Source organism: Aplidium turbinatum, chromosome 5, assembly GCF_918807975.1.
Source record: "Aplidium turbinatum chromosome 5, kaAplTurb1.1, whole genome shotgun sequence".
In the NCBI taxonomy this organism is placed as follows: Eukaryota; Metazoa; Chordata; class Ascidiacea; order Aplousobranchia; family Polyclinidae; genus Aplidium; species Aplidium turbinatum.
This window is the reverse complement of record NC_137476.1, coordinates 23490332-23505608: the sequence shown is the minus strand read 5'-3', so window position 1 is coordinate 23505608 and position 15277 is coordinate 23490332.

Here is a 15277-nt window from a genome sequence, read left to right as displayed (position 1 = left end):
ATACCGACCTGTCAAGCAAAATTTGATGGTAAATGTTTTTCATAAAAAAAAATTGTTGGAATTAATTCTTGTACTTCAGTTGGCTGTGCAAATTGCTCATCGTTCTACCAAGCATTTTTTGGTTCATCAGAAACTTAGGTATTTTTAGAATTTGAATTTTCTCAATAATTAAAATACCCGCATTTTACGGACCATAAGGCGCAATTTAAATTCTTTTTTTTTCCTTATAAATTGATTGTGCACCTTATAAGCCGGTGCGCCTAATGTATGGATCCAGTTGTGCTTTATTGCCTACACTCAAAACCAGTACCGATGCTATTATTATATAAATAAACCACCGTCTTACACAATAAACTACGGTAAAAGCAACTAGAAACTGTGATATTCACTAGGCCCATTTTTTCTTTTGCTCATTGTACTATTGTGACTTGCTTACATTTATTACGCATTTTTGTTTAATGAGCTTTATACGGTAACCCATACTCCTTAAAATACGTTGCGTTCTATAGCCCTGTGCGTCTTATGTCTGAACAGAAAACTAATCAAAGCAATTTATTGACAGTGCGCCTTATAATCGAATGCGCTTTATGGTCCGTAAATTACGGTAACCAACTGATTGAAATATCAAAAATAATAGTTGAACATCATTACTAAACATGGAGGGTAATATTTTTAATTCAATTGAAAATCAACTTGATTCACACACTAAAGGGGTTTTGACCAGTAATAGGTGGTCAAAACTGCCCGGTTTAAACCAGGTTTTAACCGATCAACCCTGTTATAGTATCTAGATTGCTATGGTGCTATTTATTCATATTGTGCGTAATTGTACCATGCTATTCTCGTAGCAATAAAAAAATTTTCTCTTTTTCTCTATGAGAGGGAAATGCTGTAATTTCCCTCTTCGAAGCACGAGTTCTGAAAATTGAAGTTGTTTTTCTTTGATATTTTTTAATAGATTCTTTGTTTGTTTGACTTAATTTAAAACGTTTTGGTTGCTTTTTCTGGCAGTCCAGAAAATTCTCTACACTTTTCGGAATGTCCACATTTCAAGCCCATGTATTTTTTTAGTATATAATTGTTTTGTTAATTATCCAGGTTTCTTAATTATATTTAAAAATTGGACAAATGTAACACTTAAATACTTTGTATCTGATTAAGAAAGATATGTACTTGTTGCATAATATTGATTTCATTTGCTGAATAGAGGCTTTTGCTTGAGCAATACGTAGGCTATATTTAACTCCATATCTTTTCCATCCCAGTTTATTGTTGTCCCAAGATATCAAGAACTTTTTACTTGTTTTATAGTTGTTCCATTCATTTTAATTTGACAGATTGAAATTTTACTTTCTATTTTCTTTGTGATTACCATTGTTTCCGTTTTCTTTTCATTTATTTTCATTCCAAATGCTTTACTTCTTTTATTTACTTTGTTCAACAAATTTTGTAGTTTTGCTTCTGAATTAGCCACCAAGACAGTGTCATGAGCATACTCCAGGTTATTAAAGTTAGTTCCCCCAACATTTAGGTCTGCTTCATCTTCAAGACATTGAAGGATGATTTCACTGTATAGGCTAATGAAAAAAGGCTTGGGGAGCAAGGATGCATTCTTGGGGGACTCGGCCCCACAAAAATATGAAATAGCTTGATGTAGGGGGGTTCAGGGGGGGATCGTTCAAGCTTCCTTTTTTCAGCTCTTCTGGCTGAACAACAACTTCTTGACTGAACAAATACGCAGTGATGTACGCGCATACAAAAAATATTGACGCCGTCAGCGTTAACGCAAACGTTCGAAAAACTATACGCCGTATGCGTCAACGCAACTTGTAAAAAAAAGTTGGCGGCGTCAGCGCATACACTAGCGTAAACTAATTTTGTTTGCTAGGTGCCAAACATTCACATGGTATAAACCACTCGAAACAAACAAGTTTTATTTTGAATTTCCACAAAGAAACACAAGCATCTGAAAGTGTTCATCTGACATTTTGCTGTGTTTTGGTTCCAATATGTCTTTGCCCATTGAAAACATTCTTTCAACTGCAGCGCTGGAAGGTATTGGCATACGTTGTAGCGAAAAAAATACATTAAAAAGTATGCGTTGACGCTATGCGCTAAAAAACCACGAAAACTTTACGGCGTAGCCTCAAGCGCAAACTATCCAAAAAAATGTGGCAGCAAGCGTAAGCGTAAACAAAAAGTCTACGCCGCATACTTGCAGCGTAGAATTTGCGACGTATACGTACATCTCTGCAAATACGGTAACACTTTAACAGCTTTCTCACAACAGAACTGCAAAAAACACGAACATAAATTGGTAGCAATTGCCGTTTTCCGTGATTAGGTCCCGTATAGTTAGCTTAAGTCTATCATGCAATCTACATGTATTTATAGTAAATCAAGTTTTTGCAAATAAGGCAATGAAGAATGACATAACAAATTTTTTGGCTCTTTTAATATTCTAGATGTCTGCGTGTGATGTTACACTTGTACGTCGACAATCCTTGTCATATACCAGATGCGATAAAGTTGCTCAAGAACATAGTAGCCTAGGCTCCTAAACATGATTGTTATAAGTTCTGTTGAAGCCGAACATGGATTTTCGCAAATAAACTTGGTTATCACACCATTACGATCACGACTGACCATATCACTTGTTTCAGCATTGTTGTTCATCAGCATCAATGGATCACCTCCTCATTTATGGAATGGCACAGCGGCAACTCAGAAGTGGTTGCAAACTCATCGATCGGCTGTGGATACTCAGGATAAGCATTCTAAACTGCCCACATTGAATGAACTCAGATCTGTGCAAAAACTATTTGCTGGCTAAAATCAAAGACTGTCCTGGTGCTTATAACCTAGCCAATAAAACCGAAAGACCTGGCAGACCAATAGCGTTGAGAGGACGGTCCAGGTGGTACTTTTGGACGGATGCAACCTAGTTCATACCCTGAACAGTTCGGACCCTCAGTTCGTACCCTGAAAAGATCGAGAGAAAAAATTAAAAAAAGCGGAAGTCGCTGATCGCAGTTTCCGCAAATATTTTAAAATTTTTTCCCTGATAAGATCGAGAGAAAGATAGCACAAAGCCGAAGTCGCTGATCGCAGTTTCCGCTAACTCTAACCATAGACTAATCTATGCTCTAACCCTAACCCTCGCTGAATCGCAGTTTCTGCAAACATTTTTCCGTAGTTTCCGCTAACCTTTACCCTAACTTTAAACATAGAGTAATCTATGCCCTAACCGTAACCCTCGCTGATCGCAGTTTTCTCAAACATTTTTCCGCAGTTTCCGCTAACCTTTACCCTAACCCTAACTATAGAACAATCTATGCTCTAACCCTAACCCTCGCTGATCGCAGTTTCAGCAAACATTTTTCCGCAGTTTCCGCTAACCTTTACCCTAACCCTAACTTAAGTTATAGAGCAATCTATGCTCTAACCCTAACCCTCGCTGATTGCAGTTTCCGCAAACATTTTTCCGCAGTTTTTGCTAACCGCAGTTTCGGCTTACCCTAACTCTAACCATCGAGTAATCTATGCTCTCTAACTCTCGCTGATCGCAATTTCCGCAAATATTTTTCCGCAGTTTCCGGTCACGGCGGTTTCCGCTAACCCTAACCCTCGAGTTCGGCTTTGTACTATTAAACTGCAATCAACGATTTCGACTTTTTTAATTTTTTCTCTTGATCTTTTCAGGGTACGAACTAGGTTGCACCCCTTTTGGACCCGGGGTAATCTTAAGGGCCCGGAACCTTTCCATAGAGCCCAGAAACTTAAAACTATCCAGTATTTTTTGGATAAAGTGAGTTACTCTTAGTACGCTACTGTGGTGTCTTGATTTATGGGCTACAGTATACATATGATTTATAATCTCATTGGCACCAGGTCCAAATTATCCTTTCAACAACCTTGTGGCAAATAGGCTATTTGTTTTGTATAATCTTGTTTACACCAACTTGGAATATGTTTTTGCTGTATTTTAAGTTGTTTAAACTGTTCGTTAATAATTGTGAATAGACACTACTCAGATTGGAGAAGTGTCAGAAGTGGTGTGCTCTGCGGAAGTGTATTGGGACCAACATTATTTGCATGTTATATTAATGACCTGACCGAAAGTGTAAAATGTAATATTAAGTTATTTGCAGACGACACAAAAATATATCAAAACATAACAGACAGAAGTGACTGTTTAAAACTGCAGAATGATCTTGATGCACTGAATGAGTGGTCCAGAAAATGGAAATTCCAGCCAGAAAAGTCCTGTATTTTAAGAATGGGAAAAGATCCACCAACATTCAAGTATACCATGATTCAAGACTATACTGACAACTCAAGAAAGGAATTGATATTTGTGGGTGACTATAAGGACCTTGGTGTAGTTATTGATCAGGACTTATCATTCAGAAAACACATAGAAAAAATGGATGCAACCTAGTTCGTACCCTCAGTTCATACCCTGAAAAGATCGAGCGAAAAAATTAAAAAAAGCAGAAGTCGCTGATCGCAGTTTCCGCAAACATTTAAAAAATTTCCCATGAAAAGATCGAGAGAAAGATAGCATAAAGCCGAAGTCACTGATCGCAGTTTCCGCTAACCCTCGCTGATCGCACTTTCCGCTAACCCTAACCATAGACTAATCTATGCTCTAGCCCTAACCCTCGCTGATCGCAGTTTTCGAAAACAATTTTCCGTAGTTTCCGCTAACCCTTACCCTAACCTTAGAGTAATCTATGCTCTAACCCTTGCTGATCGCAGTTTCCGCAAACATTTTTCCGTAGTTTCCGCTAACCTTTACTCCAGGGGCGTGCAACTGTTTATCGCAATGGGCCACAACGTACAACTATAATGATGCTGAGGGCCAGTCTATCTAATAAAACATGAATTTATATGAACAATTTATTTAATGGAAAAGTACACACAATCAAGTTACACATTGAGTGAGTGATTAATGAGATGTCTGATATCTTCTCTGTCCAGAAATCTTGCCAATGTCAGCTTTGACGGAAGAAGTGGCAACTCGAAGTTGACTTGACAAGTGCTCATCTGTAAGCTGATGCCTGCATTTTGTCTTGAACAGCTTCATTTTTGAAAAGAACTGCTCAAAGCAGTATGTGCTTCCGAAAAGAGAGATCATTTTTCTCACATGAATTTCTAGATTTGTGTGATTTCCACACACGTAGCTTCCGTAAAAAGTAAGCAAATCATTTTCATTATAGGCTCGTTTGAGATCGACGTTTGCTTGCAATTCTAGTATTTCTAAGTGAAAGCTAGATGGAATATTCTCCACAACCAGGTCAAATGGATGAGCAAAAAGTTGAAAGTCGGCATTGTGTTTTCGAAAATCTTCAAAGCGAGTTTCAAATGCCGAAGTTAACTTTTCAACCATTACAACATATTTTTCACAGTCTTGAATTTGAACGCTTCTACTTTCCAGACAAGGAAAGTGAGTCAGGGATGCTTTGCTCAACTGAGATCGAAAGAGTTGTAGTTTTGCTTGAAATGAGGAAATATGTTAACAAATAACAACATCCTCCGATCTAACAGTGAAAAGTATTTAAAAATAATGGGCTACTTGATAAAGAATGTGCGGGCCACGTAAATGGGTACCGCGGGCCGTGCTCTGGCCCGCGGGCCGTATGTTGCACGGGTCTGCTACTATTCGGTGAGTCCGATTCGGTGAGAGCCTTTTTCGGTGAGAGCCTTTTTCGGTGAGAGCCCTATTCGGTGATTTTTTTGATTTTTTTTTTGAAAATTATCGGGTACCGTAGCCTAATTAAAACCCTTAACCCCTAACCCAAAAACCCAAACCCCCAAAAAACCCCAAACCCCCAAAAAACCCAAAAAAACCCCAAAAAAACCCCCAAAACCCCAAAAACCCCAAAACCGCAAACCCCTAACCCCAAACACCCCAAAACCGCAAACCCCAAAAACCCTCAACCCCAAACCCCCAACCCCAAAAAACCCCAACCTCAAAAACCCCCAACCCCAAAAACCCCCATACCCTAACCCTTATCCCCTATCCCCTAACCCTATAACGGCAATGATAATTAGGCTACGGCGCGCAATAATTTAAAAAAAAAACTCACCGAATAGGGCTCTCACCGAAAAAGACCCTCACCGAAAAAGGCTCTCACCGAATCGGACTCACCGAATCGGACTCACCAAATCGGGCCATTCCGATGTTGCACACCTCTGCTTTACTCTAACCATAGAATAATCTATGCTCTAATCCTAACCCTCGCTGATCGCAGTTTCCGCAAACATTTTTCCGCAGTTTCCGCTGACCTCGAGTTGTTTGCGGAAACTGTGATCAGCGACTTCGGCTTTGTGCAATTAAACTGCGATCAGCGACTTCGGCTTTTTTTATTTTTTTCTCTTGATCTTTTCAGGGTACGAACTGAGGGTACGAACTGTTCAGGGTACGAACTAGGTTGCACCCGAAAAAATGGTTTCTAGAGCTAACAGTATGGTAGGACTGATTCGACGTTGTATATCTAATTTTGATACCACAGTATTTGTCACTCTTTTTAATGCATTAATTCGTCCAATTTTGGAATACAATAATTTGATCTGGTTCCCAACATATAAGTACTCTGTAGCTGTAGTAGAAAATGTTCAAAGGCGTGCAACCAAATTGGTTCCTGGATTACGGCATTTGTCATATTCTGAAAGATTAGAAAAATTAAATTTGCCTGCTCTAGCATTCCGACGTCTTCGCCATGATATTATTCAAGTGTATAAATATTTAAATGGTTTTTATGATGTAAATTATACTGTATTATTTCAAATGAATCCCAATACCTATGATACAAGAGGCCATAACTTAAAATTATATAAGCCACAAACTATGTCAAGACTGAGAAGTAACTTTTTCGCAGTACGTGTAGTAAATGCCTGGAATAATTTGCCAACAACAGTCATAAATGCACTTAGCTTGAATGCATTCAAGGCAAGGCTTGACAAGCACTGGAGCAGTGATCCATTGAAATTTACCTTGAAATCATCTTATGATGTTATGTATTAAGTGACAGTATTATTGTGTATGTATTTTTCATGTATATCATTATGACCGTATTTTTTCATTTTCTGCTCCCACTAATATGTCTTCTAAAAGTTTATACCGTATGGTATATGTGTATCAGATGTTATTGATGGTTAGAGTTATTACTTATTAGTTATGAAACTAGCTGTTAACCTAATTAACAGCAAATGCATTGTGTATATCAGAATGATGAAAAAGCACCTCAGTGCTTACAATATTATATATATATATTATTAAATGAGATTTTAGTGTACGGTAACTGTCACATTGGCAGCTCATTGGTTCTTACTAGCAAAGCTGCAAACACAGGCGCTCATTTCAAGAAATGCATTTCCTCACTTTCCTAAAATTAATTTTTTTGCAAGTTTGCGTAGAATTGGCTCATACAAATAAGTTTATAGTTGAGTTAAGAGATTGGAATTAGCTTATGCAAAGCGAGGTTCAACTGTAAGTGTATACAGTAAAGAAAAAGCAAAGGAGATTGCAGTGTAGTAACCAAGCCAAATTTCAAACTTATAATTTTATTTTGGATTCAACCACGTTTTGTTGCTTCTACCTTTTTCTGTACTTTAAAGGTTTGTTTTAGCATGGGTTGTTTTTCGATAATATGCTGTTCAGAAAGAAAACCAAATTGAACAGTGTTTCATTTTATAAAAAGGTAAAGATTGTTGGCTAACCTACGCTGATTACTTATACATACTTTGTCTATAATAACACATTTAGGTGTTAATAGAGCCCCCCATATAAAATGCTAGGAATACACCCCTGTTGGGGAAAGCACGCATCCTTGCCTATGATTATGAACGCCTCTCTTGACTGATAATCATTTCTATGTTGATATTTTTGATAATATTCTATCGCTGATCGATCGATGTGAATCAGAGTTGCCAGACTGAAATTTGCATAAAAGGCCAAACTCACCAAGAAAAACGGCCAACTTAAGGCCAAATAGGTAGCAAAAAGGCCAAAAATAAGCCAAACTCAAACAAGATAAAATAAGCATTGTAGTCACGGTTGCCAGACTATGAAAAGGTCTTAATGCAAAATAATTCAAAAAGAAAGGCCAAAACAAGGAAAATATTAGATAAAAAAGGCCAATTGGATATTTACCTGTTTATATTAAAAATAATGAAATATACATAATAACACATATTTAACAAATTTACTTATATTTTATTGGATTATTGAAGAATTTCTTCTAAATAGTTGGTTTCTTCATTTTCTGATGAAATATACAAATTCTCACTGTTGTGCAATTCAATCATATTTGGGGTGCACTTGAAGTCTTTGCAACACATTTTTTGGTCCAACAGGTGAGAACGAATTCTTATGATAACTTCCAATAGTTGAATTTGTGTTCTGTTTCTAGGCTTTTTTTTACAGCAGTAACTAGTGAAAATATTACCATGATAGACTGATAGTTCACCACATCACCAATGTGATCAATTGAGCGAATAGATGCATATGGCACGCTATGGTTAAACTAAGATCAATTTCTGCTATTTTTTCTGAATCAGTGACTTCATGGACAAATTTATTGAGAGAACTTTAAGAGGAGTTTGGTATTTTATTTAGGTGTTTCTTGGTTTTTTCATGTGTAGACATGTTGCTTAGCTTTGGCAATATATTCACCTTGCACATTACACAGTACTCGGCTGGCAAGCCGGCGGTTGTGTTAGCAGAGCCACTATAGTGACTCTGGTGTTAGACTACCAATCGATCGAAACGTGAACACGTTACGTTTCTGTATAGGCTACCTACTTTTGAGCGTTGACATTATAATTCCAAAATAATGTCTATAATATTCATATTTATCGATATCTTATGACTTGTACAGGATTTTAATAAATTGTAAAAAAAAATAATTCTGAAAGTAGCCCAAAAGGTAGCAAGTATAAAAGGACTGTAGCGGATGAGTTTTAATCCGCTACAGTGGTGACATTATAGAGAATGATATTGAAAATGATCCTTTCAGTTTCTATGTCTCAAAACAAAGTTTGCCTAATTTTAAACAAAACTGCATTAAAAGAGCGAGTTTTGCCAATACCAAACATTCAAATATCTCAGCTAGGAATTAGCAACAAGAAAACATAGAGACTTAGCTTTATTGCTGAAAAATGCCCAAGAAAACATGATCTTATCCTTTTGCTATGCCACCGGACAGCACCATTTTACAGGAATATATATACCCACATTTTTGTTGAAAATGCTCTCAGAATGCATTAAATTCAAAGTAGTTTTTCAAAAATTTCTGGGGGAGGCCCCCAGACCTCTCGCCGCCGGGTGTCGCCTTTGGCTAGGACGCCGTCGGTCTTCGCCCGCCGGCCGTCAAACCCCCCCCCTTTCAAAATTCCTGGCTACGCCACTGACACGTGTTATATGTTGTCTTGACTTCAGGCAATGTAGACAGTGCTGTTAGTAGCCTAATGTGGTCTCACTGGTCTGTATTTTTGCAAGGATTGAGTTTGAAGTTATTAGGCTACCGTACCTGAAGTCATTTTACTTTAGTGCTTGCGATTTGAGTAGCTGGTTTACTATAAAGAATATCTTTGTAATGATGTTCTGAAAGAAAATTGACTATGATATCAATGTGAATGATTGTAAAAATAGTTTTGTTCAAAGGTGCAAGTTTAATGCGCATAGCATGATAAACTGTCAAATTCTCTTCAGGTTGTAGGGTTTGAAGTAGCATGGATTAAATAATGTTAATGGTTTGATAAGTAAATATGTTGTCATTTTAGTTTTTTTTTTTTTTTTTAATGCAAATTTACAAATATTAAGTCTTTAGATTATCTTTATAGGCTAAGGAAAAGATTGAGCTACTTTTGGCCTGACCTTTTATTGACATTGGACTGGAGATTTTCAGATAATCTGGCGACATGAATATTCAGCAATTGTTATCCAGTTAGCCTACTACTGAAGTTTCAGTTCAAACTGTTGTTGAATCCAGTTAGCATAGGCTATAGCCTATTTTTGCCACACAAGAATGTTTCGATTTGATAATTTGTTTAATTGTGACACAGGACAGAATTAAGAGTAGCCTATGAATGTAGATTAAAATTAATCAGTGATGTACGCGCATACGAAAAATATTGACGCCGTCAGCGTAAACGCAAACGTTCGAAAAACCATACGCCGTATGCGTCCACGTAACTTGTAAAAAAAGTTGGTAGCGTCAGCGCATACACTAGCGTACCCAGGGGCGCCGGAACAATTTTTGACTAGGGGGGAAAGATTACGAAAAAAGGGCACTTTTGTTTACTAAAAGGCCAATTTTTTTTCAAGTTTTAAGATAAGATATAGCGATAATGCTAATCTATCAGCTCACTATGTATTGAGTAATAATAGCCTACAATAGTGTCCGGTATACAAACAAGTGCATCATGCTATGTTATAATGATGTAACCTACTGTCAAGCCTTAAAGCAGCCGGCGGCCATGGCCGCTAAGTAGTGCTTGAACGACCGCCGGTGCTACCTCCTCAATCGGCCAAGTTTGGCCGCCGGTGTCTTCTAGCCAATTATTTAATTTCGCAATAGAATGATAGTGGATTAACTGTCGAAAATGTGTAGTATCAAAGAGTGACGCAAAATTAGGTCAGCGCGTCATAATCGCCACTGTTGCATTGTGCGGGAACATTTGTTATTGATGGAATATATCCAGCTGCGATCACCCGCGCTGTAAGTCTTGTTTGTAATTCCCGACGTTTAGTTTAACAAAGTCTTAATCCGAAGTGCTAATTTACATCGGCTGGCAATATTGTCGTTTTATGTCGATTCGATGTTGTCGGACATTGAATCGTTATTAAAAAGGAGAACTAGGTTAGTTGACATCCGAGGGGAAAACATTTTTTGATCATATTTTGCAAAAATTATGCTTCTTTTAGTAATGTCCTTCACATCATTGAAATACTTATTTTATTACCTTGCCGTCATCGTCAACACATGTCGAAAGTTGTTTTTGTTGCTTAAAAGAATTCTAGGGGAGTGGCGAACTTCTTTAAAATCAGCCACATTGGAGACACTCGTGCGAGTGTCGTTAGATGGTCCCGCAGTACTGGATTACAATCCCGATAAAGCAGTTATTGCGTGGTGCAGCGATTCTACTGTAGGACGTTGCCCAGGCCCAGATTTCAACAACGCTAAGTGATCATTTTAGCATTGTTACAAGTTTACTTGTATTTACTTGTGCTATCGTTATTTTGTATTTTGGCCTCCAAGCACGCAGATTTGGCCGCCGAGAAGGAGCTCCCGGAAGGCCACGATGGCTGCCGAAAAAGAAGAATTTTAAGGCCTGTACTGTGTTGCAAAATTTTTTGCCGTAAATACTATTTTGAGGCAAAAATGAAAGATTATAATTAGGCTAAAAGCGAATAGCAGAAATTGTTATATTGCAAAATGTGCAGTAGCTTACATGACTTTAAAAGGGCACCATTGCCCCCCTGCCCCTCCATCTGCAGAAAAATTGAGGCCAGGGGGGGCATCCGCCCCCCCTGCCCCCCGCTTCCGGCGCCCCTGAGCGTACCCTAAACTAATTTTGTTTGCTAGGTGCCACACATTCACACGGTATAAACCACTCGAAACAAACAAGTTTTATTTTGAATTTTCACGAAGAAACACAAATTAGCATCTGAAAGTGTTCATCTAACATTTTGCTGTGTTTTGGTTCCAATATGTCTTTGCCCATATTGGAACCAAAACAGTCTTCAGTCTTCAGGAATCGCAACATGACAATAAAGACCAAAATTAAAGTTTTAAAAGCATATGTAGAATCAATTCTAACCTACGGATGTGAATGCTGGACAATAAGTAAAGATATGAAGAAAAGACTAGAGGCTGCTGAGATGTGGTTTCTCAGAAGGATGTTGAGGATATCTTGGACTGAAAAGAAGAGTAATGACGAAGTTATGAAATTGGCAAATGCAGAAAGGAGATTAATAACAACAGTTAGAAGGCGTCAGATGCAATTTGTAGGTCATATTCACAGACATGGAGATTTGGAAAAATTAGCTCTATTGGGGATGATACAGGGAAAAAGAAGCAGAGGTCGACAAAGATTAACTTATTTAAACAGCTTGAATCAATGGGCCACAAACACAACAGTTAAAACGAACGATTTTATACGAATGGCAAATGACAGAGAAGTTTGGAAGACCATGATCGCCAACGTCTGTATCAGATCAGGCACATAATCATCATGTCTTTGCCCATTGAAAACATTCTTTCAACTGCAGCGCTGGAAGGTATTGACGTGTTGTAGCGAAAAAAATACATTAAAAAGTATGCGTTGACGCTATGCGCTAAAAAACCGCGAAAACTTTACGGCGTAGCCTCAAGCGCAAACTATCCAAAAAAATGTGGCCGTAAGCGTTAGCGTAAACAAAAAGTCTACGCCGCAAGTCTGCGGCGTATACGTACATCTCTGAAATTAATTCAGCCTTGTTTTTATGTTGTAGGTTACGTTTTGTTACCTGTGTTTTCGTACACAGTCAAGTTGATGATTGTAGAGTTATTAGACTGCACTACATTAGAGATTGTGAGTAATTTAGCGTTTTTGAAAATATGCAGAGACATAATTTGGGCAAATGGTGTTCGTCCCCTCCAAAATGTTTTACTCTCCTACGGCTATACGCCGACACCAAACTCTATGGTTTTATACCTCACCCGGTAGTATATGCCCCCCTGGTATATGAACCTGCCCCGGCCGAGTTAAGCTTAACAGAATCCGAACAGGTGTCGGCCATTTCCATTCCAACATGTAGGCCTACAAGTGGGGTTTGGCTGATTGGCTCCCTCATCGGCCTGCGAATGCGGCGCGGAGGAAAAAAAACTGCTGACCATGTCATTCTTAAATGTCCCATTTACAAGCAGGGGCGCCGAAACGATTTTTGACTGGGGGGGGGCAGGATTATGAAAAAAGGGCACTTTTTTTAAGTTTTAAAATAAGTTATAGCAATAATGCTGGGCAGTTCGTTAATCGTTTTTCCCCCATTAGCGATATAAATCGAAATGTGAGACAGATGAAGATAAATGAATGAAAGATATTGAACAAGAAGAAACGAAAGATAAATTTCACGTTCATAGCGTCACAATCTGCTGCAAAGTATAAAATGTGTCCACGAGATAATTTGTATAGGCTACTGCAAGGGCGGGCAACATACGGCCCGCGGGCCGGACCCGGCCCGCGATTTTGAGCGGCCCGCAGACAGTTTCCGGTCTTTACATAATGTGGCCCGCGGCCACACTCTGTCACAATTCCCCACTACTTGCTTGTTACGTCAAATAATACTGATTGTTAGTTATTCTTTAGTTCTTTGATTTCGGTTTTTAGTCAAGTGACAAGCATGCTATGTTCCGTCATAAACGGACCATTCCATCCTTTTTCTTGTCTCTTGTAAGAACCTCTTTCAATCTCAAGACTTGCCTCAAACCGAAAAAACAGATCAAAGTGAAGTTTGGCTGATTAATGTAATGATTAAATGGGGAACGTATACAAATAATCGTGATTGTTGTTATTCTCTGGTTGTTGGTTTGTCTAGGTAGATAAATACGGGATTAATGTAGCGATTCAAGAATCCGGCCCGCCAAGTACTTCATTTTCCCATATCAGGCCCGCCGACTGGAGAAGTTGCCCGCCCCTGGGCTACTGTATAGTGTATAAGTTATATAGGCCTACAGTAGCCTAGAGTGTAGACAAATATCAAAACCAATCCGAAGTATATTTTACGCGCACCGGTTGCTCGAAATGGTGTCCATCACCTGTTTGTGAATAGTCGCAACCGGTTGTTTAAACTTTTGTCTGTCATTGTGGTACAAAGCCACATTTTTACTATCCTCATGGCGCTAAAACTGCCTTCAGCATTCACCTTTCCTAATTTGACGCTATATCATAACGGCTTACTTACACTTTTTCTTCTAAAAATTTTTAACTTCCAGGTTCTCACACTTTTTGCTATGCCTAGACGTTTATAGGTTACCATTTCTTAACTTCTCTACATCACTCAGATCTTTTTTCTAACTAAAATCCAGACCACGAGGAACATTTTTTTCTTCTTATAAGTCAGCCATCAACAATACCCGGCCATCCGGACCTACCTTTGGTCCTATGCAATGCAAAACGGTCGTTAGTGGTGCCTCGAATCATTGGCGTTTGATTTTTACTGCTGGTGGTAGCACCAAACATAGTTAGGCTATGACAAAACTGTCTTTGAAGAAGCATAAGAGTGGTAGAATTGCAATAAATTATGTTTGTGACCTACACAATAGCTCATTATCCAGTAATGATACAAGAACTACATACCGGTGTATAAAGAACAATGGCACGGAATTGGAAGGGCATCATGCTACGGTGATACAGAATTTTGTGTGTGAATATTATTTTAAGGCAAAAATGAAAATTTGTAATTAGGCTAAAAGCGAATAGCAGAAATTGTTATTATTGAAAAATGTGCAGTAGCTCACATAACCTTAAAAGGGCACCATTGCCGCCCTTGCCCCCCAACCAGAGAAAATTTTAGGGCGGGAGGCGATCGTCCTCCCTGCCCCCCCCCCGCTTCCGGCGCCCCTGTTTACAAAGCACCAAATGGAATGCATAGCCTATAGCAGCACTGGACTAAGCTACACTCACCTGGCTTTCCATCACCTGCCCTGAAATTTGAACAATCCTGTTTCATACGAAAGAAAAAGAACACTGGCACCCAAGGAAAAAAATATACATTAGGCCGAATGAAGTGGTTCCCAATATGATGGCTGTTCGAAACGAAAAGATTGAAAACAAAATTTTTCCTACATAAAATTTTCGAACCGACTTCCTTCCTGTATTGGCTTTGTGCCACGTAACAATGAATCGCTTGTTGTTTTACCCAAAGAAAGTTCGTTTCCAACAACGAAGGTGATTTGTCAGCAACGAAGTAACAGAAATGAGTCGCAAGCGATAGTTTCGAGATGAGGGTTGCCACACAAATCGAAAGTCGAGCTAGACTTAAACGTAACAAGATACGCTACATTCCAAATTCATGCATTGGCGTCTTTACAAGTGTATTAATTAATATACGAGGAGAGTATCAAAATCAATGACCCCAATAAAGAAACTACACAAACAGGTAACAGGGAGTTGTTTGTGCTGTTTTATACTTGTTACATTTCACACGACCTTCGTACACTAGCCTACTCAGCTGAATAAAATCTTCTTCCAAGGAAAGGTAGGTCAACAAGTCTTCAACAGAACGCAA